This window comes from Aulostomus chinensis, chromosome 21 (assembly GCF_037954235.1).
Source record: "Aulostomus chinensis isolate RoL2024-O1b breed Wild chromosome 21, RoL_Achi_v1.0, whole genome shotgun sequence".
Taxonomy (NCBI): Eukaryota; Metazoa; Chordata; class Actinopteri; order Syngnathiformes; family Aulostomidae; genus Aulostomus; species Aulostomus chinensis.
In genome coordinates this window covers 9,992,501-10,016,838 of record NC_141340.1, presented here as the reverse complement: position 1 = coordinate 10,016,838, position 24,338 = coordinate 9,992,501, and the positions used below count along the sequence as shown (strand labels likewise).

At 42.8% G+C, this 24,338-nt stretch overlaps 1 protein-coding gene across 4 annotated transcripts in view; it reads left to right on the top strand.

Annotated features, from left to right (window-relative positions):
- The first annotated feature begins 448 nt into the window (after positions 1-448).
- The window catches only part of sema5a (sema domain, seven thrombospondin repeats (type 1 and type 1-like), transmembrane domain (TM) and short cytoplasmic domain, (semaphorin) 5A), a 121,106-nt gene continuing 97,216 nt past the window's right edge, over positions 449-24,338 (top strand). For 2 of the 4 annotated variants that reach the window (XM_086191441.1, XM_086191440.1), the window contains exon 1: positions 450-779. The gene's annotated coding sequence lies outside the window, so the exon portion shown is untranslated. Of the gene's footprint in view, positions 780-24,338 lie in introns of all 4 variants that reach the window. The other 2 variants (XR_015110902.1, XM_086191442.1) reach the window with 2 other exon arrangements.

The window sequence follows — 24,338 nt, the reverse complement described above, 5'->3', positions numbered from 1 at the left end:
GGAATAGGACTGCTGGAATCAATCAAGAACGTGTCAAAAATGTCCAACAAAATAGTCCAGCCATCCCACTTGTTGCAGAGGTACATGGCCAGTATTTCCCCTGCTCTCCTCCACCTGCAGGACAGCTGCGCGCCGCTGCCACGTCTCTCTCTCTCTCTCTCTCTCTCGCTCTGTATCTCTGTCTGTATCTCTCTCTCTCTCTCTCTCTCTCTGCTGGAGCGAGCGGACGCAAAGTGGGGGCGCACTCTTCTTCTCCCGTCAAAACCCAATTGCGCAGCAGAGGCCAGCATCGGACTCTCGCGGTTTTCTCCAACACACAAGAACTGTCCGTTTACTTGAGGGAAAAGTTTTGCTTTTTTTTTTTTTTTTAGCTTTTTTTTTTTTGGCGTGGTCGCTTCTGCGCACCCCCCCCCCCCCCCCTTTCCAACCTCACCACTCTTCCTCCTCCTCCTTCTCTCTCTCCTGAGAGCGGAGGCACATTGTCTGTGGCGCAGCGCGACAGTGCGGTGTCCGGTTACAAGCCGTGAGGCGAGGAGCTACCGGCACCGAGCGCTCCTCTGTGGGGCAGAAATAGAAAGCCAGTGCTCTGGAGGGAGAGCGCAGTGGAGGAATCTCTGCAGACAGACACTTTCACCCAGGTCGCTCCGTTCCTGACAACAGCACTGAGGATATTTGATATTCAGATCGGTTTTATTTTGGTTCATCCACACTCTTCTCACCGGGACAAGACACGCAGCCTCGATCTCTACTAGATGACCGGGAGTTGGGCACCTCACTTGGTAAGATCCTGATCTTTTTTTATGAATTAAACGCTAGCTTTTATTATATAAATACAGCTCCTCTTATGTGAGGTTTTTGTGTGTGTGTGTGTGTGTGTGTGTGTGTGTGTGTGTGTGTGTTTGTGTTGAAGTCACCTGATAGAACATCTCATAATACATCCGCAGGCATCTGATAAACCAAACACAAATCCATAAATCTTCCATTCCACAACGTTACTAATCAGTTTGAGAAGTTTTGCAATGTGTCTTTGTGATGTCTGACCGCTGGGTGGCGCTGGCTGAGTGCACCCGTCACCATCCAGAGATCTTTGTATTCAAGGAAAAATTCACAGCATTTCTGTGTCTGTATACAATATCTCCTGACAGTTGAATAAGGTCTGGTATCATAAGCAATATACAGCTCCAGGAGAACAAGTCTGCTCTGACTGCTGCTGCAGCAAGTAGAAAGAACAGCATGCAAGGCTTTTTCTGGCGGGGGCTTTTTTTGGAGGGGGGAAGGAAATCACTGCAGCAAATGCATTGACACATTTTCACACTTATCTTTCCTCTTCACATTATCCTCTTGTGATGGTAACAGAAGTTACTGAACGCATGTCACATATAGACGCCTCTGTTTTTACATGGAACTTTTAAAGGTGGTCCTGCTCTATGAAGTGTGCTTTTTTTGGTCGACTTTGTCGTTCATTCTTAAATTTTCACTGAAGGTGAAAATTGTGAATACGCTGGTATATTTTGAAACGCACAAATATGAACAGAATGTGACCTTTTTTGACTTCCAGTTGTGTGCAGTGCTACGCTAGTATTTCACATTGTGCTCACCTTAAGTGAGCAAACAGACGCACGCGCACACACACACACACACACACACACACACTTACACACACACCTGAACTTCCACCGAATACTAATTTCAACCCAGACAATCAACTCTTAATCCCACAAACAGACTTTTAAAAGTGTCCAAGAAAAGTGAAGGCTAACTAAAATGTCCTCACTATGAACCGTCATGAAAGGCCAATCCTCACAAAGGTAGATGTACAAGGACACACCCACTCACACACACGCATTAACACTTAGTCCTTGAGGTCTCTGGTTTTCAAAAAAAAAAAAAAACCTGATTATCAGATCAGAATAAAAGATAACTACGTTTTTTTGGAATATCTGAACATATCTCTTTTGAATGGATGCAACCCTGCTGTCTCAGAGGTTAAAGGATAAAGAATTGTTCTAAAAATCTGGTTTGAGGTGTGAAAGAGGCACCTGCTCTTGGTTTGGATGAATAATTGACCAGCTGATGAATGTGCATTAACTCCTAATTGTTAACTAAGTCACTTATTCACTGTTTTTTTTTTCCCTCCAACACCACATCTGTTGTTTTTATGCTAATCTGTAGCCTGATTTCCCCCCCCTTGACTATAAAACACTGTTCGGTTCCTAGTCTTGGTGTAACTATCTTGAAAGATGCGGTTCTGCTGCCCCCCCCTGCCCTGCCTCCTCCCCAGCCCCCCTTGATCCCATGGCCTCAGCCCCACGAGGCTGCTGGGACTCTTCTGTCCAGTCACACTGTGTTTGCTCACCAGTGAAATGGACCCCGCGCTGACCCTCTCATCCAGATGGTAGAATTACTTTAAACTTGCTGCATCTAGATTTTTATTAGACGTTGGAGAAAGAAAAAAAAACAAAACTCCCGGGATTGAAGTGGAAATAAGAGATGAAAAAGAAATGGGGGGGGGGGCATAAGAAAGGAGGAGGATGGTGTGAAAAGTGCTGAATCAAGAGATCACGTGAGAGACGATGCCTTGTGGCAAACATACAGTGGATATTGCAGCCGAAGTGAAAACAACATTTCGCTGGTGTCTGACTGAGAGTCACAGGAGAGCCAAGCAGCTCTACATTCCCTGTGCCAAGTGACGAGCAGCACCGTGTGATTAGCGTGATTGATTTTGTGTGTGTGTGTGTGTGTGTGTGTGTGTGTGTGTGTGTGTGTTTGGGAATTTGCCCGAGTACTGACACTCAACACAATCACAAACACATACAATTAGTCCAAACCAGGAGATTTCCAAGATGAAAATGACCCTCTGCGGCCTTATAGCACCGGTTGTGTGGTCGCTATGGAAACCGATTGAATGACAAGGCTATTGTCGTTTGACCTTTGTGATTTTGGCATCCCCTCGGGGTCGAGTCCTGCTGGGAGTGAAAGGGAAAGGCATTGTCATGCACGTGTAAACTAAACAGCCGTTACCCTCTGGCCTCTCGCTGCTCTTTAAAGTCTTTTGGTTGGATATTTATCTGACGCAAGCAAGATTGGACACACACACACACACACACACACACACACACACACACACACACACGCACACACCACAAAAGATCCAAGGATATTGACCGTGAATCGCATTGCGACTTGATTTTACAAATCCTCCTCACTGTGGATGATTTATTGCTCTTAGTAAACTTGGAGACTGATACAATAGGTGAAGTGGTTTGCTGTTGTTCCCCGCTGTGCTTTGTCCTCTCACCACCACAGGCTATTTATATATCACAAGCTCTTTGCCATTATCTCCTCCCTCTCTCGTTCTTCCTGCTCCTGCTTATTCCAAGACTGTAGCTGCCGAGAATCATCCCACGTTAGAAGATCCAAAATAGTCGTGTTTTAGTGCTCTACAGGGTTAGGAGAATATCCTATTCAGATATATTTCTGACCCCCATGAAAAAAAGAACTCAAAACAATGAACAAAGAAAGTTTTCTTTTCTACCACTCTTAGTAAGGTTGCCATGGCTACTCAAGGCTTCCTATAGGGAATCTGAATACCCAGCCGTCACCAAGGAAATCAAAAATGTTGGCAAAATGAAATGTTTATCATCCCTGCTAGACTGCACTTTAAAAGTGTCACACCGGTTGCCGTAGAGATCAGATGGAAGCTTTCAAGTGTGATGCAACCCACTTGTTTTTGACTTTCGTTAAAGTCAAAGTAAGACGGTGTGTCCACTAAAGCGAGCGCTGTTGCTGTTGTTGTTGTTGTTTTTTAAGAAACATTTCACCAAGTGCAGCTGTTCAGTTCCAGAGCACTTCTGTTGTTCCCGCCTCTCCTCCCTCCTTGTCATTGGACGTAGAAGTGACCCTAAACAGTGCAGCATTTCACAAAAAAAGTTACACAAATTGCCAACTATATATAAAAAAAACTCTTAAATTTAGTGTTTTGCGCACAAAAACATCGCAAACAAGTTTGTGTACCTTTATGTCTTGCACGGAAATGGTAACGCATCACCTCTCGAGCATACAAGACACTCAGCGGCGAGTGTTGTGTGATAAAACAAGCAGTGAATGAATAATGATAATAAAAAGTATCATTAAAGGGGAAGTTCCATGCTAAAACAGACACGGGGGGGGGCGGGTGGGATGCGGGGGGGGGGCAGGTGGAGGGAATCATCTGAGTGCAGCGGAGAAGTGCAGACAAGCGATATGTGATCCTGGATTCTTTCTGCCACCGCCGCCGCTGCCACTGCTGCTGCATATATCCAAGAATGACAGTCTGTGGTTTGAGTAAAACATCCAGCTTCATGTCCACACGTCAAACGGAATTAGCACCACTAAACCAGCATTCACTTGCCAGCGCTGTTACACTACATTAGCTCTGTCCCTCTTTTATTTATTTATTTTTTATTACAACCTCAAACCCCACTCCAATAGCTAAGGAATCTGTCTTTTAACCAAGATGCCAGAGGGAGACTCTATTTGGGTCACGATTAAGTAATCCCCAAAGCCTCTTTTTCAGTGGGGATCAAGCCAAGAGGATGTTAGAAAGGTTAAACAGAGATGGATCAACAAAAAAAACCCAACTTCTGACAACAGGAGACACGATTATTGTAGACTTAGTTAAGTTTTCTTCAGCGCTAGAATCTACAAGGAGGGACGAGATAAAAAAGAAAAACGGAAAAAAAGAAAGAGTAAAAATGACAGCCGGCGTGTGATGAGGTGAAATGACTCAGGGGAGGTGGGGAGAAGGTGAAAAGGGAGGATTTTCAAAAGGAGAGATCAAGAAGCAAAGAGTAGAGAGGACTGGCTTGGTCTTTGTTCATACACCGACTGAGTGCAGCATGCCCATTTTGAAAGGTGAAATGAGTCATAAGTTAAACACACTCACAGAAACACACACCTTTTTCTCTCTGTCTATCTCTCTCTCTCTCTCCTCTCTGGGCCATCACCCAGGCGTATTTCTTTGGGAGAAGAATAAGTTGAATGAGAGGATCATTTGATAGTAGCGCTCCTAGCTCGTATATTTCTCTTTTATGGAAGCTTCTGCTTTCATGCTCCAGCTTGTACCTCGGAGGTGTGAGCAGAATTGGACTGCCTCCTGTGAGACTTCGACACACTCCGCTATGTATAGTCACCGCTAAATTAGCAGCTCCCGTCGGCTCTCTCTGCATTTAATGTTGTGTTTACCACATATCGGCTGGGAGGAGGTGATGTAGCTTTCGCGGGTTCGAGTTTTTTTGTGTTCCCCCACCACCCGCACCTCATGGGACACGCATCACAACATCTTATCTTTATAGGGCATATCATTATGCGATAAGAAGCTTCTTTGATGTGATGTGTTTAGATCTATCCGAGCTTCATCTATCGCACCGCTGTGGAAAAAAAATGAGGCAGTCGAAGCTTTAATTTGATCAGTGAGAGGATGTAAATACAGAAAATCCTGTAATCTTCTGCAAATGAAAACATTTATCTCTACTTTGAAATCATTACGAAGGGCTAATCAGAGCAATATCCTCGAGAAAAAAGCGAGAGGGAAGGAGAGAGAGGGAATCAAAGTTGCTAGAGGATGCTTTCCTTTAGCAGATGAATGGGAAAGGGAAATTACAGAGCGTGGTACATTCAGTGTTGGGTTTTTTTGATCCGACCTTATATGAAATTTTGTGATAACATCTTAAAGATAAGACAGCTCACTACTTGTAGTGCGGCCATGCAGGGGAAAAAAAGGGAGCAGAGGAGAGATACAGAGGAGATCAGTGGAAGAGATAGAGCGAGAGATAGGCAGGCAGAAGTGAAAAGATAAGAACTTAAGTTTCACAGACAAAGAGGGGAAACGTCTACCTTTTTTTTGGGGGAATTGTAAAAGAAAGGGCAAAGGTAAGACAAAGAAGAAGAATTATAGAGACAGAAGGGATTTTATTAACGTTTGACGAGCAGCCAGGCAGTCCAAGTGAGGGAAATTGTTAAATATACTAGGAGGAGTTTCTCCCGAGAGGCGGGAGTCTAGTCAGTCCCTGGATACGTTTGACTCCTGGATCCATTTGTCAGTACAGGAGGCTCTAGGGAGGGAAGCAGAGACAGGATGGCAGGCAAGATGGGGCAAGACCGGGAAGAGAACAAGGAAACTTGAGAGGGAAATAAAGAAGAGCAATATAGAGGGGAAAAAAACTAAAGAAACTTTAGAGGGAGATGCCAACTTTTTGAGAAATCCTCATCCATCCTCTCCAGAGTCAGACAAGAAGATAGATAGCCTCTCTCTCCTCAGGGTGTGCATTCGGCAGCCTGACAGACTGGCTAACTGCTAATTAGCTTAGCTTAATGAGGGGTGGTGGAAGGTCAGGTTAGCATACCTCTGTCATAAAGTACACAAACCAAAATGGTTTTTGCCTGCATTAATATAACTGGAGTTGTGAATTCGTTATGAAACAGAAATTATTGGACAAAGTAATTTTAGAGTCATGCACATTGCCGGAAGTCCTTTCCTGAATTAGGTGCAGTGATTTCACCCAACTGACCGACTTTGTAAGAGAGGACGCTATTTGATGACTTTTGAGGTATGCTAACGCTCCCCATCCACCACCATTAATATTTACCTAAGCTAATTAGCTGGGTCTCAGCTTCCAAATGCGCACACTGAGTAGAGAAGGATATCTATTTTCTCGTCTGGCTCTGGAGAAGATGGAAAATAAGCATATTTGCCCAAAGTTTGGTGTGTTCCTTTATATTCTTAAAAAAAAATCTAACCAACATGCAAATTATGCTGCCACACAAAGTCCAAAACATCCAAGTAACCTTCAGTTATTATTGTAAGTGTACTTGCACTGTAAGTGTAACAAGCAGCAAGAGATTGATATGGAGAATTCATCTCACCGCTCAGGCTATATACGGATTACCTGCTACCAATTAAGATAAAAGCACATTAAAAAGAACAGAAAGGTAGAAAAACAGCACTGGTTATCATAAAGCTTCTATCAATCCTACTTAATTAGACCTTGAGTATTAATGATTCAACAAGCTGTAGTTTTCAACACCTGACTTTATGGTTTAAATGAAACCAAACGCCCTTGAAAGAAAATAAGCACAATCGCACGGTGTAATAGTAGAGTGCCCCTTAATATACACACACACACACACCCTCTGTATTGTTTTGCAAGAACCTTACTCACACACTCCAGGCATGAGACTCTCGTGAGCTCGGTGGTGTGTGTATGAGTCTAGCCCAGTTGTAGACACAATACCGCTTCAGTTCTGAAGGTGAAACCACAAATGAGGATGTGTGGTCTGAAGTTAAAAAAAACACCAGAAGTGAAGAACAAGCCACTTATTATTCCTTAAGAACAACATTTCTTTTCTTCTCTTGAATAAACCATCTGTAAAGAACGACCTCTCGGTTTAGAAGCGCCCGGTTGTTTGCCAGCGGCGAGCACCTTATATGTTTTGTTCATTGCGCATTTAATTTTGACTAATTTGGTTTTTCTGCAGCTGTGGCTTAAGAGTTTCAAGGGATACTTCGTTATGCAACATTAAGTCTATTAAAAGTCCATCCAGGTGCTGGAGCCTCAGTGATAAGATATCAGTTCCTGCAAGAGACGAGTCATTTTAGAGGTATATTACAAGGAGTGTCCTTTCTTCGAAAAACAGTTGGTTGGCTAATACAGTGGTCTGATTATGCTGCTCATGAAAGAGGAGAATGTTTCTATTCTCTGGCTCCGTCTCTATTGTGCTGGTGAATTCCCCCGAGGAACGTTCAAGATTCCCTTCTTCTTCAGTTGAGGCTGGCCCTGCTGGGACTGAGGTAGATGGTTTTTAAAGCTTGTATTTTTTTTCCCCCTCTCTTTCTCCTCGCATAAGTTGCTGTTAGGCAGAGAACCGAGGAAGAGCTCAAACACACAGACACACACACACGCACGCACTCACTCACTCACGCGCACCTACACGCGAATACGAGGTGGTGTGCTATTGTGATGTCTTAACGGGAGATACGAAAATTAAAGCCTGCAGCTGCGTGTGCGGTGATTCAGCAGAGGTTTGCAAGAGAAGTGGTCAGATAGGCGGCAAGATATCGACAAACAAATCCCCTGGAATAAACAAAACGGATGGAAGGGAAAAAAACAAATACAAAGAATATTAATAGCTCTTTTGTTTACCAGCCCAGGTGTAGTCAAGTCTCCGTAGGTCGACACTTTCTCAGACTTTCCCCTCATTTGTTGATCTTAGTTTGACCAGATGTGACACCCCCCCCCCCCACCACACACACACACACAGCTCCCCTGCTGCCCTTTTGTATATCGTGAACATAAAGTCTGCAGACACCACAAATGTCGACCAAGTTCGTTTCTTTCACCTCTCATCTTCTCAGCAGGAGAAAAATAAGACAAAAACGGCTAATTTGTTGAACTGGGGCGAAGCCGAGATCAGCTCAGTCAAATAAATGTCAAATAAATGTAAATGGAGGATAAAATGGATTTTGTTGCCGGAATCTTTCACGGTTGTTCAGAACTCTGGAGACGGACACAGCGAGGTAGGAACTCCTACACACAGGATACATCTCCTCTGGACCTCCACCGCATGTCTTTGTTGCCGTGCTCTTGTTATCATTAAAAATAGACCTCTGCCCTTTTGAAGCAAGCCTCGTAGCATCCTGATCTATTTTGTGCTCCTTTGCTGTTCCCTAAAGGCTCTCTAGGTTGGAAAAGTATTCCCTTCACTCCAGTAGTTGAGAGCAAAAGGGGATTCTTTCCTTTAGGGTTGAGGACTTTTTATTGACTTAAAAAAAAAAAAGGCACACAGAAATGAGTTGTATGGCAGGGGGGAAACTGTTGCTGGAGCAGCCAGGAGGTAATTGTGCGTATAAAGATAGTTGAGTTTTATCTTCATTTTTAATGCCCCAAATTTGTAGCTGGAGAACTACAAAGCATTTTAATTGTTTTTTAGAGCCGGCGCCCACCCTCTCTCACCCTCTTTCTCTCTCCCTCTCACTCTCAAACACATACACACAAACACTGTATTTATATTCTTCACCGAACATTCATCCTCAGAGGGATATAAGATGTTCACCTGCCCTCCCCCTCTCCGTATAAGGAGGGTCAGACGCCGTAACTTTCTCAAGGACACTAACAACCCTGGTGTTTGTGTGTCAATATGCAAGAAAGCTCTCTAGAAACATTTCAATCCAAACAGCCACAGGCGGTGGAAAATCTCTGTACATAATGAGACTCACTGTAACCTGTCATTGTCATCAGCAGAGCTCCACGACAACGATGCCTCCCTCTGTCCCCTCCTTCTGGCCCCTGTATATCATAATAACACTCTCTCATTTCAACTTTGTTTCTTTTTTGCGCTCGTCTAGAACAGACGTGCAGGGGAGCAGTCGCTTGAGTTTTTTTTTATCTTCCCTCCGTGCGTGATCTCTCTATCTAGGGTTCAATAGTTTCAGCTGAAGCAATGACAATAATTGTTAGGTTACAGCCATATAATATTTTTTGGTCATGTTTTGGTCTCACTCTCAAAGGGGTGGATGTGTGTGAGAAATGATGTGTTGCACAACGACTTTTTTTTCTAGGTGAAGGACTTTCTTCCTTTGCAACTCAATGAGGCGTATGTGTTAGTTCAAGCTGTTGGATCCAGACCAGTAACGCTCTGTCCAAACTCACCGAGCGACATCAGGAGCGCTTCACTGGTTCAGTGCCCTGCATTGTCTCTTTATCATTACATAAGCAAAATTCACTCAGATTGTTCCCTTCCCCTGAGGAGGAGATAGGAGGAAGGCAGCTGGTTGGTTGCTGCTGTATTACATCACCTGCCACCAGATCAGCCAATAGGAAATCTCAACTGCAACACCCGTGGTCGTCGCTGAGCTGATAAGGTAGACAACATGACCTGTTGCATCTTTGTATTTCTGTTTTGGTCCATTTTTTCCATATATATATATATATATATATATGTGTGTGTGTGTGTGTGTGTGTGTATATATATATATACACACACACACACACACACACACATATATATACACACACACACACACACACATATACACACAAACAAAAAACAAAGTTTGGGAATATGTGGGAAGATGACTCGACCATAGCGGAAGCAGCTGCTCAGTCATTTGAGTTCAAGATTCATAAGGTCAGAGTTTCCTCATACACACACACCCACATTCACTCCTTCATCACTTTCTCACATTCTCTGCAGATAGAATATGAAATGACTGGATGATAAATGGAGTCAAATGCCACAGCGGCATCATTCCCTTGAGAAATTAAAGCAGAAATTGCAGATATATTTCTGTAATTGTAACAAGATGAGTTGTTACAGAAGAGTGCATACATTCATTGATGGATATATGGATGGATAAAGGGAAAGTAAAAAGAAGGATAAAGTCAAAGTGGACATATATAGATATATATATTTATACACACACGCACACACACACACACACACACACACACACCCGTGGCTCGTGGCAAGTTGGGAGGTTTAGGAGTAACAGAGATGGAGTGAAGCACACCTGCAAGCCACATGTGGATTAGCCGGGGTTGGAAAACTCCATCGTCATCATTATAGCTAAGGGTGGAGGGGGATCATTAAGTCATTATTTATGTGCTTTCTGCTGTTTTATCACCTCCAGACAAAGTCTCACAATGCAGACACCCACACTCACAGCCCCAGAAGAATAACATAATTGTATGAGCCAGCCACGGGGTCCCAGCTAATAGAAAAAGTGCAGACATTAACAGTCTGCACCAGCTGCAGAGACGACTAACCCACAATTTCTTCCTCCTGTTGGGCTCGTTTACACCTCGCTTTGTTTATGTTTATTTACACGCTGCTCCCAGAATGAACCGCCACTTCCAGACTTCCTCTTGAGGTAACACATGAAGTAGCACAAGGGGTTTTTACAGGCAATTTGCCCCTTTACCAGCAGCAGTATTTTCCCCGATGAGCCCTGATACAGAGGGCCTCGCAACTGTCTTGCTCCAAACATCTTTTCTAGTGTGTAAAGGATGCCGACATTAATTTGGATATTTGTACTTGTTCATTTCTGGCTGCTTGTCAGGAGGAGTGTTTGAATCGGAAGCCCTCAGACTAGATCAGGGGAACAAGTCTGACCGTGCTGTCACAAATTGTCAAAATGAAGGGAACAAGTTCTATCTTGTAACCTCAAAAACACTAAATTTTGGGAACAAGTTATATTTCGTGGCCTCAAAGTTACTAAATGGAGGGAACAAGTTGCATCCTATCACTTGATTGTGTGACCCAAACCAAACCAAACACACTAAATTGAGAGGAAAAATTACATCTTTAAGACTTGAAATAAGTAAACTCCAGAAACACACACACACACACACACACACACACACACTCACACAGCTGCGCCAGTGCTTTTTTTTTATAAAACAGTGCTTGGCCCATCATTTCTCACAGGGCTGGATGATTAAGGTCTTATGATTGCAGTTGACATAAAACCAAAAAAGCCCTGGTGTGTTCGTGCAAGCGGGCACACGTGAGGTGGATGAAAGGTAATGATGGTGGATATGGATGGTAAACAGAGCGGTACTGTGTCACACCTGCAGCTAGAGCCCCCGCGACAGGCTGTTCTGTGTCAGAGGTCAGTCAGAGATCCTCAGAATACCACCACTGTTTCCTTTTCTCTTTAAAAAATAAAAGGGGGAGGGGGGAGGACTTGCTTTCCCAGCTGTGCCTGAACACCTCACCCAGGTCTGTTCCACTCCTGTTTTCTTGTCCTGATTCAATTACCTCTGCGGGGCCGCTCTCTTGACATGTGACATAGACCCACTGGACCAGGGAGATGTGAGGAACTGCAGTTTTATGGCATGTGGTATATGTTATTTATGGAGATCCCTGGCAGTCCTCTCAACAGCCTCAACTCTATCTTTTCTTCTCTCTTTCTGCAGTGCCACTGAACTTCTCTTTTTTTCCTGAACTCGTCTTCTATTAATCCGCTCCATTATCTCCCTCACTCACCGCTCCTTTTGTTTCCACCTAACCTCTTTAACACCCATCTCCTCTCCAACCTACTCCATCCCTGTCACTCTCCTAATTTCATCTTCTTTCTTCCTCATCCCCTCATCCTTTGTTCCTCCAGTTCTCTCATTTTTAACCAGCCTCTGTCCAGTAATCTACCTCAAGTGACCCTGGACGACTTTCTCTCTACTTCTCCCTTTCCTCTTCTCTTTTTACTTTCTGAGCAGCAGGTCAGTACGAGCCTGAAAGCCATTACTTCATCCAGTTTCGGTCTTCCCAGACAGTCGAGAAGTCCAATGCCTCCAAGAATTCTTTGGCAGACACACACACACACACACACACACACACACACACACACTGAGTGAGGAAAATAGAATCTTCTCTACTCAGCCTGTTTCTCCTAGACGTATACGAGCTCAAATTAACATCAATATGGGATTTTGACCATTTTCTTCTTAATTTCAACTCCTTGGAAAGCACCTCCCTCTTGTCTCGGCTCCATCTTCGCTGCACTGATCTTTATTTGACTAAAATAATCAGAGTTTTATTCTTTTGCTTTATTTCTCATAAAGGGACTGTGAGGGGGAAGATTTTCCTCAGTGGATTTCACATAAATACAGCATCTGAATTTCAATATTTTCATATTTCAATACAGAAAATAAGATTATATATATATATATATATATACATATATATATATATATATATATATATATATATATATATATATATACATACATACACACACACACACACATATATTTTTTTAATTTAATTTTTTTTTTTTTTTTGCAAGGTAGAATGGGATACAGTTCTCAAGAGAACTTTTGTTTATCGTGGGTTGAGCAGTCTGACTGCCTGGGGGTGGAACCGTTCTTTGTACAGATGCTCCGGTACCTTCTGCCAGACGGTAGCAGGGGTGAATATGATGGTACAAGTGTGCAACAATGGGCAGTTACACAGTGGATGGAGTGATTCTGTAAGAGTTCCGTGATGCATGAGAGAGAGAGAGAGAGAGAGAGAGAGAGAGAGAGAGAGAGAGAGATCATGATCAAGTCGAGAAGGAGAGCAAACACAGACATAATCAGGAGGATTTTTATTTTAATAAATATTTTACCGAAAAGATTCGTGAATGTTTTTTCATGACAGACATTCAAACAATGTTTTTGTTAAACACCTGAAGTAAATAACTGACAATCTGGGAGTCCCAATCTCCTGATGGAATGTTATGCACCTAAGATTGCAATTTTGCAATATAAAAGTTACGAATTAAAGTCTGATTTAAGTAACAAGGGATTTTTGTGTCCATTAATTTTTAGCAGAATGTCAAAAAATAAAAAGGTAGGTTAAACTGCATTGAAACTGGAAAGTGATTTTTTTTGGAATGTGGAAGGCTGATAAAAGATTTAATTTTTGAAGATTTTATTTGTTTGACTTGATCTGGGAAATTCAATGATGGTTCATTATCTGCTACGAAGAAAAATCAACAAACTCGCTTCCATTTGAGAAGCTTGTTTAAATAATGAGTTAATGGATTAAAACACAGTCCAAATCCTTTTCAGTTAAAAAAAAAAAACCCAATTACTCTACTTATCTTTTAAGCTCTACAAAACACGAATAAACACATACCATCTTCTTAACACATGGAGGAAGAAATGTACAAATGCCACTAATCTGGATCAGAGGAGCATCTGTTCACGACACACTGAAAACTATCACACACAGAAGAAACTCACACTCAACACACAAGTAAATGCAAAGTGATACAAGTGGGTCAGTCACACTGACAAAGAGGCATTTCAGAAGTAATAGATACATTTGGGTCAGGTAGACAGCTGGATGTACACACACACACACACACACACACACACACACACACACACACACTTGCAGGAACATCTGTTTTTGGCCTACAATCAAGCCCAGATGGACCCCAGGGCTGCTGTGACAACAACAGAGGAGACCACACATTAAATACGCCCACTGCGGTATGCCTGGGACGAACTCCTGGGGATTCAGAGTGCTGAGGGAGGGTATTAACCAGGACCCCAACCTGTAATTGTTATCATAAATACACAGGAAGGTATTCCCAAAACAATACATCCCGTCATTTCTGGGAAGTCTAGGTCAGGTGGCCAAAGAGCTGCGACGTGTGTATGAATTTAATTTATTATTTTTTTAATCTCATGCAGCAACATGAACCTAAACATAGAATGTGAATTAATGTACTGGAGTTAAAAGTGGTGTTATTCAGCTTTGATGTAGAGCCATCAAAGGCGTCATGAAACTGCATGGTTCAGAGGGGCAGCGTTGCACTGTATATTTAGCTGTGAGCTTAAATTAGAGCCGTCGCCATTATAGACACATGCCATGCTGTCTCTCTTCATCTGTCAGAGGTTGGGGGGGGGGGTGATGTAGCTGATGATTAGACAGTGTCGTTTCTTGCCCTGGTGGCATTTTCTGAGGGTTTGGCTTCATGTATGCAATTTAAAGTGAAGATATTTTTTAAAAAAGAAAAGAAAGAAGCCCTGTGAGTTTGTTTGTGTCACCTTGTGCGAGACTTTGTTTTAGAGACGAGAGGGCACAAAGTCGCCTGGCTTATACCTGCTTAATCAAGCCAGTGAAGGAGCCTGAAGCTACAGAAGCTCAGAGAGTTAATACTGGCCCAAATAGATCCTACAGCCTGTCATTGTTATCCCGGAAACCTTGGAGTTCCCCCCTAAACTCATTAAATACCAACATGAAGCCTGAAGCCACACAAACATACACACCTGCTCTCCTTGTCGTGCTGCGTACCTGCTGGCACTTGCAGTCTTAGAACAATTATAGACCATTCCTCGTCCTTGCGGGCTGACCTAAGTTGATAATTTGATGATGTTTTTAATTTTACGCAGCTGAACCAAATTTTAAAGACATACTGTGACATACACATTTGTGAAATGTGACAATTGACAGCTTTATAAGTCTCTCTAGAGAGGCGGGCGCTCTCACTCTTCCTCACTGTCTTTTCCAGCGAAGGCGATGATACAGAAGTTCTGTAGATTGTTCAATGGCTCATTTAGCTCGCTTGGTCTTTGTTCTCAGTGCTTTGGGGGCACATCTGCGTCGTAGCTTAAAGACTTGCAATTCGTTGCCTGACTTTAAAACATCCATGTTTGTCACATGGAGTTTAAAAGAAGTTTGTGTTGTCGCTACAAGGCAGTAATGACACGAAATAAAATAAATAAGAGTATAAATACTGCATGTTTATGTGAGTAATATGTGCAAGGTAGCAGTTTAGGATCTGTTGGGCAGATACCCTTCTCTCCTCTGTGTTTTCATTAGAGAACTGAGACCCACAGACCGCTAGTTAGCTTAGCAGGGCTGGGAAATGTTAGCATACATCTGTCAAGTCTTCTTTTGTGACTTTAATGATGAATAAATTGTCTTTTTGTGAAACCTGCAGTGGAAAGGCACAAACATTGTCAGTTCAACTGTCGGGTGTAGAAAATACAACAACCAAAATGCACTTGCTGCCTTCTGTGCAAGGCTAAATCCCAAGGCTGTTATGTTGCCTTCGTCAAAGTCGAAGAAGGAGAAGGAAATGAAGGGGTTGGATATGACGAACCTCAGGTTTTTTTTAATGACCAAAATAAACAAAGGTAAGACTCCAGATAAACAAGTTACACAGTGGTGCAGGCACGCGCAAGGTGACAGAGGAAGTTAACTAAACTGAACTAACGAGGCAACAGGAAGCAGGAGGGAGAAGACGCGGGCAAGGAAGGAGCTGGTAGGCTGAGAATTCACTGGGCGTAAGGCTGTGGCTGACGAGGTCTGATTAACTGATGATACACAGGTGAAGCATTCCTAAAAGACGGGAAAAAAATAGGGAACACACGAGAAACAATACAAAGCCAGAACATGAGCGTAATAATGTGATGACAACCATGCTTAAAACACTGCTGCAAGCTCAGAGGCAGATGTGAATTTGGAACAGCAAGAGCTCGGTTCTACTGTCTGCTGAAATTTTTGCGCACACACACAAACACACACACACACAAAATAGGAAACTGCAGTACTAAAGCCAGTCCCTGCAGGATGAATGTTACTGTGCCCACAAAGGTTCAAAGCAGATGCATAAGAATGAGGGACAATACCTCTCTGACATTTGTAAAGATGAATGTGTGGTCCTGCACACCTGCAATCAGATCTTCACCCACTTCGTGTTCCCCCACCCTCCGTCTGTCCATCCAAGGTGGCAGTGCTTCTACACTGGTAGAGTGGATTAACCGTGCAGTTCACGCTTTTCTGTCTGAAGTTTCACGCTTTTAAAAGGAGGGCAGAGTGTCATTGATCAAAGAAAGAGACTGTGCGGAAACATTATAGTGAGACCTGATTAGTAAGAGTGTAGCATGACGCGTCGAGGGATCAGCATCAATAATGACACCCACAGAAAATCAGCTTGAGTCTCAGTTTCCTGACGTCTCCCTCCCTTCTGTCCTTGACAACAGGAGTGCACCCCCCCCCCCCATGTGACAGTATAGAATGGCAGCATTATGAAAGGAAATTTACTCAAATGTTAAATGCTTCACCTGTAGTTAACAAATGCAACAACCCCCACATAAACTACAATTTTCTTCCTGGGTTCTTTGTCAACTTTGGCTGGAGATCACTGCTTCTGGTGACCTTCTGCTTGGCATTTACACGGGACGTCACCTGCTCGCAAAAGCCTCGAATAACTTGGTCATTAAGCCTTTGGAGCTAAGCGTTGAGACAATGGCGTCATGTGGGTGTGATCATGACGGCATCGTACGCGGTACACGGTCATGAGCTTTCCACCTTTTTTATTTACTTCTTTTTTACACTTTGTGTTGATTCGTCGCGAGTTTAAAAGATGTGCTCAAGATGTCAGCTACGTTATAAATAGAGTGTGAGTGGTGAATATTCATGCTGAAAGCTTAAAGCTATTTTTAACAAGATATAAAAGAAAGATGCCATCAGGCGGTAGTTTGGTTTTCTGCAGAGGTTAGGATGAACAAAATGTGTTTGATTGGTGTTTTTTCTCTGGTTGCCATTAGGGAGAACCAGACTGCAGTTATCACCCTCGTGTTGTGGGGGTTGGGGGGGTACATGAACCAGCTGTGTAATGACGGACAAATCCACATCTATTAATATTTGCAATTGTTGACTTTCCCCTTAGAGAGTGACGCACAGAAGCTATGAAGTGTGTGTATGTGTGTGTGTGTGTTGCACTTCTTCTTCTTCAAAAAAAAAACCAGGCTCCTCACATGGGGGAAATACGCTGGATCACACAGAAGGAAATGCAATTACCGCCTCCCAGCAGAATCCTAATCACAGAGTCCTGATGTTAAAAGTTCTTTTTAATGTGTTGAATTTCAAAGACGCAGCACCAATCATTTGATTTACTCACACCTCATTTTCACAGGATGTAAATAAGCTTATTAACCAGTCATTTGTGCATCCCATGACCTCAAGATGAGCTGATTTTATTCAAAACGGAGCTTGAAAGAGTGTGAAATTAATATAGTCACTGGGACAGGCTACTACATGTAAGATACACGCAATCTGCATGTGCTACGTGTGAATCTTCAGCCGTGCGTGTAAAATTCCAAAACTGACAAATAAAGTCTTCTTCTGTAGTGGGAATCAAATGCCCAATTAAAGGCTTTACCCTCAGGCCCTGCTCTGGCAGAACTCAACAGAAAGGAAGAAGAATTACTGAAGTAGTACATCTCATAGTTAAGGCAGGATCCTTTGACTTTACATGGCCTTAATAGATCCAGAGACCCGTGTTGCCTGAGGCTAAAGGTTTGTTCTAGAAGTAGCTGCAAGTCTCAGGTGTGTTTTAGTCCGTTCAGTTCCAGGTGAAACGCCTCACGCTAAACCGAAAAAGGGAAGTAGATGCGAGGATGCAGGCCTACATGTTTACGTGAGACGCAATCAGGGTAGATGCCCGCAGGCTTCGTCTCCGTTGTTCCGCTTCACCCACTTGAGAGACGCACATGAAAACACACAAAGACCACTTCTGCTTCGTCCTTTTTTTTTTCTTCTCCTTTTTCTTGGAGTCAAAACAGCTGCTGTTCACCAAACCCAACTCTCTCTCTCTCTCTCTCATTAACTTTCTGCCATTGTGCTCGTCTCTGGTGTTAACGCGACAAATTACAAGCGCTCAACAGACACACAAAGACCATACACACACACACACGCACGTACACACGCACAAGCACACACACACGCACAAGCACACATTCGGGTAATTAATTGGTTCCAGAGGAGCCAAGACCTAATTTACGAACCTCTCCGCCACAAAGACGTTTCGTGTGGCTCCCTCCCCATCTGTAGGTCCTTTAGATTTGATCAAGTGTATGTATGTTGTTGTTTTGGGTTTTTTTTCCACCAGAGTTTGTTGTTGTTGTTGTTGTTGTTGTTTTTCAGGCGTGTAATTACTGAGCCGTAGGTGTTGGCAGCCTCTTAAGCTTGTTATCTTGGGTGAGTTCAGTTGATTTGCAAGAAGAACGTGGGAAGATTGATTATGGTTTATACGTCTAGCTCGTCTCTCTCTCTTGGGTTTGACCAATTGGGTGTTTGTCAGAGATCTGTTCAAAAAAAAAAAAAAGAAGAAATATGAGAAAATAGGGTTCTTTACAATGTTGCCAACAAAGTGACCGACTCCATCACAAAAACACTAATGGGTAAGTTTACTTGCAGTGTGACACTACTACTGTAGCTGATTTAAATGAGTGTGTAAAACATACAAACAAGCTACAAAAAGAGGAAAAGCAATTTGACAAGAAGCAGACGCTGCTCATACCTTCAGTCTAATGAGGAAAACATCTTCTTCTGTACGGAAATCCAAACGACTTCACTGCGAGATCGGTGTTCAAATGAACAAAATGTACATATTAGCAACTGACTGCAAAAAAAGGGGCTTTATTTAAATGAAAGGCTTCCGTTAGCTTTTTGTAGAACTTTGGCGGCGCTTATCATTGTTGAAGCACAAATTGCAGCAGGAGACGGGTTTATAAAACATCATAGTTCCCACAAATTTACAACCTTGACTGAATTTTTTTGTTAACTGTGGTGCAACATCATAAAACGTTAATCCACATCGGTGAACTTTATTTGAAGAAGCTATAGAATAATGATAAAATAAAGTTTTCACCATCATCCGAAGAATTACATGGTTGAATCAGGGATTTTCCATCTAACAGAGAGGGAAAAACTCGGTGCAAGTACAAAAGATACTTCCACCAAAGTTTTTGTTTTTTTTTTGCAACCCCTCGCTGTAAGCGCCAGGCTTTCCTCTGAGAACACTTAAGAGATGCAGCGTGACATTTTTGGTTGATACGGAATATCTGGTAAAAATGTTAGGCTCAGTCAAGAGATGAAATGAGATCAGGGGGAGAGAAGATGGACCTGCGGTGTTGTGCGGGTTTATGAGATTTTTGTAGCGCTCTTCCCCTTTTTGTGGTTCAGCAGTCAAACAGGACGACTGTGGTGAAAATGACAAAGATATGCGAGGCAATTTACCAAAATGTTGAACATTTTTCAACTCTCAGCAACCAGAAACAAAAGCCTGGCACTCTGGTTGTTTGTGGCATTGAATAAAAAGCTAGTTGTTCCCATTGAAAAGCAAGAGCAGAAGAAAAAACAAATTTTTTTTTAGAGGATACAGGCCCTTAGTTTGACAAATGCTGAGAAAATAATGAATGTCCGTGCAAACAAATCAATTTTGCGATGAGCTGCTGTGAGACTTCTTCATGTGACGGACTTCTTAGAAAAACATCTACAATATCTAATTCTGTAAAATAACCTCAGAGGAACTATTCATGATTCTTGTACCTGCCATCTTGAAAATGACACTTTTTAAGTCCCTGGAGTCAGAGAGATTGATATCGGAAAATAATTTTTTTATACCTGTATGCTGATATTTTTACATCTGGTATGGCTGATATTTACCTGTCTTGATAGTATCTGTATAAAATCGGGTTTATATGATGATGATTATGAATTGAAAAACGAATGTAAACAATTGGAAAAGCCCATGAATTCAATATTTGCTGCATTGCTTCTTCATCGTAAACGACAGATGATGAGCAAATGTAATGTAATGGTGCATCCCTACCTTTGGTAACCCTCCTTTACATCCCCTCTGAAAATACACGATGTATATTTGTAGTTTTACATGCGAAAATAAACTACATTTATAATCCCGTATGGGGGCCTCCTGTCATCCTGCACTTCCTGACAACCCTGCAGCATCACGTTTAACCAAAGAGACTCCGCCTCCCCCTGCAGTAGAGGAGATTTCATACATCATTCCCTCAGTTATAGCCTGTCACCTCTACAGCTGATATGATTGATTATGATATTAATAATTGGATGACTCCAAGCTGTAACATTCCGGGCCTCAACTTTCCACTCACAGATTTACCATTCTCAATGGAACAAGAGGAATTTACCCTTGAATAACTGCAATTTTTTTCCCTTTCATTTCGATTCTGCTTAGCATCAAGGAGCATCAAGGAAGCGTTTCATTCTTTTTGAGATGAGTCGCTGCAACCCTTGGAAGTAAAGATCTGAGCTTGTCCTGTAAGTCAGCACTTACACCCTTGATTATCGGCGGCGAGGGAGCGAGCGAGCGAGCGCCCTTGCTTTACTTCTTCACCTCAAAAAGGTGTAGAGGACAGGTGTGTGTGACTGGGATGTCACTTCTGAACCCGTTCACAGCTGTAGACAGTGATAATGTAATTTTGTACCCAGCCGAGACAGTCGGCTAACCGTTAGCCAAGCATGTAATTAAAGCTTTAAAAATGTCACCATTCACATTGGGGGGCTTTACGCCCCTTATCGCTGTGGTCCCAGGTGAGCCAGTTCTTGGCTTTAATGTTTATATTTGTTGCATTAGCGGTGAGTTATTTTGTTTGGTCACTTCCACGCCACCGCCGCCGCCGCCTCCTTGATCTGTCTTCTGATGACAGCACCTCTTTTTTTTGGGGGGGGGGGGGGTGGATTAATGCAAAGAATGCTTTGAAGTTTAAGAGATCTTCAATGCAATGAGTTTAATGTTGAGGAATGTCACAGAAATTATTCAAAGATTCCACACGGGGAAAATAGTTTTGATCATGAGGTAGGTTGAGAGTAAAATATGATTTCATGCTAATCAGCCGGTCGCCGTTAATCATTGATGATATTGAGAAAGGAAAAAAAAAAAGAAGCATCCTTGAAACATAACATAACAGGGCAAATGGTCTAACCTAACACTTCCTGACAGACGCACCTTTCTGAAGTTGTTATGCAAATATCAAGTCTGTGTATAAATTGTAGGTTGGGGGCTCTGGTGACAAACTCTTGGTTTGTTCTCCGAGCTTGCTGTGACATCTTGCTCCCTGGGAAACAGTGCTTTCTTGACACTGAGAGCAGCTCAGACAGTATAGCCTGAGGGTCTGGGCTATGTGTCAGCGCCACTGTCTCCCCCCCAAACACCCACCCACCCACCTCCACCGCTCCTCCTCCTCCTCATGATCAGCTCCTTTTGGTAGTCCGCAGGATTTTTCGCAAGCTGATGCTGTGTAATAAAACATCTCTGAGCGGCAGCAGATTGGCCGTGGGGTGTGTGGGGGTTAGTGGACTCATGTTAATTGGGAGTGAAGGGTGCGCCTGTGTGTTGTCCGTAGATGCTTATGAACCCACACGTAAGCTTTGTTTTATTTGCTCTTTCCGGGCAGAAAGTGTGTCAAGTCATACTAAGTGTCTCATATATCAAAAGCCTCAGAAATGATTAATCCTCAGAAATTACAAAGTTGGCCACAAGTCCTGACTCTACCTTACCTTGACCTAAATTTGGAAGTAAAAAGCCCTGCTCTGTATTCAAAAGAGGGGCTGCTCCGGCCAAGCTTTCTGTAATGGTTTTAAGTCACAGGTCATATTGAACTACCTCCAGCAATCACGGAGGCAGTGAGACGGGAGCCGGGTCATGCTGGTAATTGCTGTCTAGTGGCGCGTGAGAGCTTTGCACATGGATGTCGCTCTCTTTTATTTTCGTGTTATTTTATTTTTTGTCACATGATGTCACTTTCGCCACTTGTGAAACAGCGTGTTGAGTCAGTGTGAGAGTAAGATAGAAATAACAGTTGAGGCAGAGTGCTCATTGTGTGGAGGTACAAACGCGCGTTTCGGACGACACGGATTTAACCGAAGCTTTGTAGACACGGTCAGGGAAAATGATCAAGCGGGTCAAAAACAAACTTTCCACCTCAGCAGTGGCAGCAGCAGCTTGTATTAAAGGTTCAGTGGTTTTTCATTTTGTACAAAATTTAAACAGAGAGCTGGAGGTGTGTACAACCATTACTCAGGAGCAAAGGAAGGTGACATCTTAAATCGACTCCTAAGACTTTTTATTGTATGGGAAATAAATAAATAAAAAGTTTTAGTAGAAGTTTGGTGAAACAAAGCTTGAGCAACAACTAAAATCCAGATGAGTCCAGTTCTAGTGTGGTTTGTTAGGGCAGGTGTGAGAACAGCAATCAGGTGCCAAAACAACTACCGTATTGTCCATAATATAAGACCCTTTTAATAAGACAACCAGCCTTTTTCAGCACGTATTTTTGGGGGGGGGGGGGAATCCTTTTTTACCGTCTTCTATTTTCAGAACAAAATAAAATCACTTTGATTGAGCTTTTTTCTGGCATTTGCAGGTTAAAGATGATTTTTTGGGGGTCATCTAACATCACACCTGTGGCACACCATTTTTCTTGGCTGCTTGAAGGTTGTTTGATGAATCTGCTGCATTTATCACCACCAGCTTAAAGTTTGTATCATAACTTCTCCTCAGTCGCTCGACTTTTGAGCCGCTCTGTTCAGGACGGTCACGGCCCGTCATGCTCTGCTACTATAAGCTACTTAGAGGAGCAGGTCGCCTCAGGTGTTTCACAGGTATTTGGCGCAACATATTGTTGTGGATATATTGACGTGTAAAAGTCTACACTGTGATTATGATACAACCCCATTTTTCCCCCCTTAAAAAACAAAAACAACAACCAAAAAAAACCACTGCCTTATATCCACAAAAGTAGAGTGAATTGCAGCGAACCCTTGTTGAAGCGGTTGTGTGGTTATTACATACCAACACTGGTGAGGACCTGATGAACTCTGCCAGTTTAAGCCACATGGTTCTGGGAAGAAGGTGCTTTCCATTTTTGGATGCAGCAGAGAATGTAAAGTGTAGCAGCTTGTGTTATTATATATTTGAGGCAACATGGATTGGATCAGCCATCTTGGAGCCCGTCGGCTATGGCTGATGTTTTAGCCTCTGGTAACAAGAGGCCAGTATTTCGGGATTGTGGTATAGCCAGTGGATATCAGGTCCCAGATTTCCTTGTTCCGTCTGCTGCTCATTGTATATAGTCTGTGTGACAATTTGAGACGATTGCATGGAGTTGAAAAATGACCGATATGAGCAAATCAAATCAATAGTAGTCAATTTACACAGCCATTTTTCCGTCCTTGCACTGCACACGGACTGCTTATGCATCTGAGGCTCGCTCCAAAGCAAACCAGGAGCTTTTCTGTCCTGAGATTTCTCTGACTTGTCTACAGATTCTGTATTTATATGCAGAATCTGTTTACTCAGATTGGCCATCAAGTAAGCAAAGAGCAGGTGGTTTGATCCTCTTCACTTGGTACCAAAGTGTCCTTGAGCAAGAAACTGAATCCCTAAACTCTACCTGTTGAGCTGGTCAGCGCCTTCCAAGTGCTTTCACATCTGCTAAGGTAGAAAAGCGTGATGTAAATACAGTCCGTTTACCATTTATTTATATATTATATATGCCAAAAAATGCAGTAGAAATGTGCACTAATCCAGAACACAGCTCCTTCCTGTATACAGATTCATTTCTCACCAATAAACAGAGTGAACATTCTCACTTGACTCATCGTGACACATTTTGGTTCGCTTGGATTTTTCCCTGTGTGACAAACCAAGCGAACCTCGGGGAAAACACTCCAAGTTTAGCAGAGCAAACAGGTGTGAAAACGCCCTACTTTCAGCCTGCAGTAGAAAAATACCAAGCAAAACTGCACTGCCTGTCTCCAAACCGTAGGCTGCTACTCCTGCTTACACAACAGTCCCCAACAGATCGGAATCTTTGAGTATCTGACAGCGGAAGCGGATAGTTGTTGTGTTTAATGTTTATTCCAATTTAGAGTTGTTTGTGGAACAGATTGTTATTCGGCCTCAGAATCAGATTATTCTCAGCCAAAGATACAGAAAGGCTCTTGAGAACTGTGCAAACATGGGAATCTCTGATGCATCC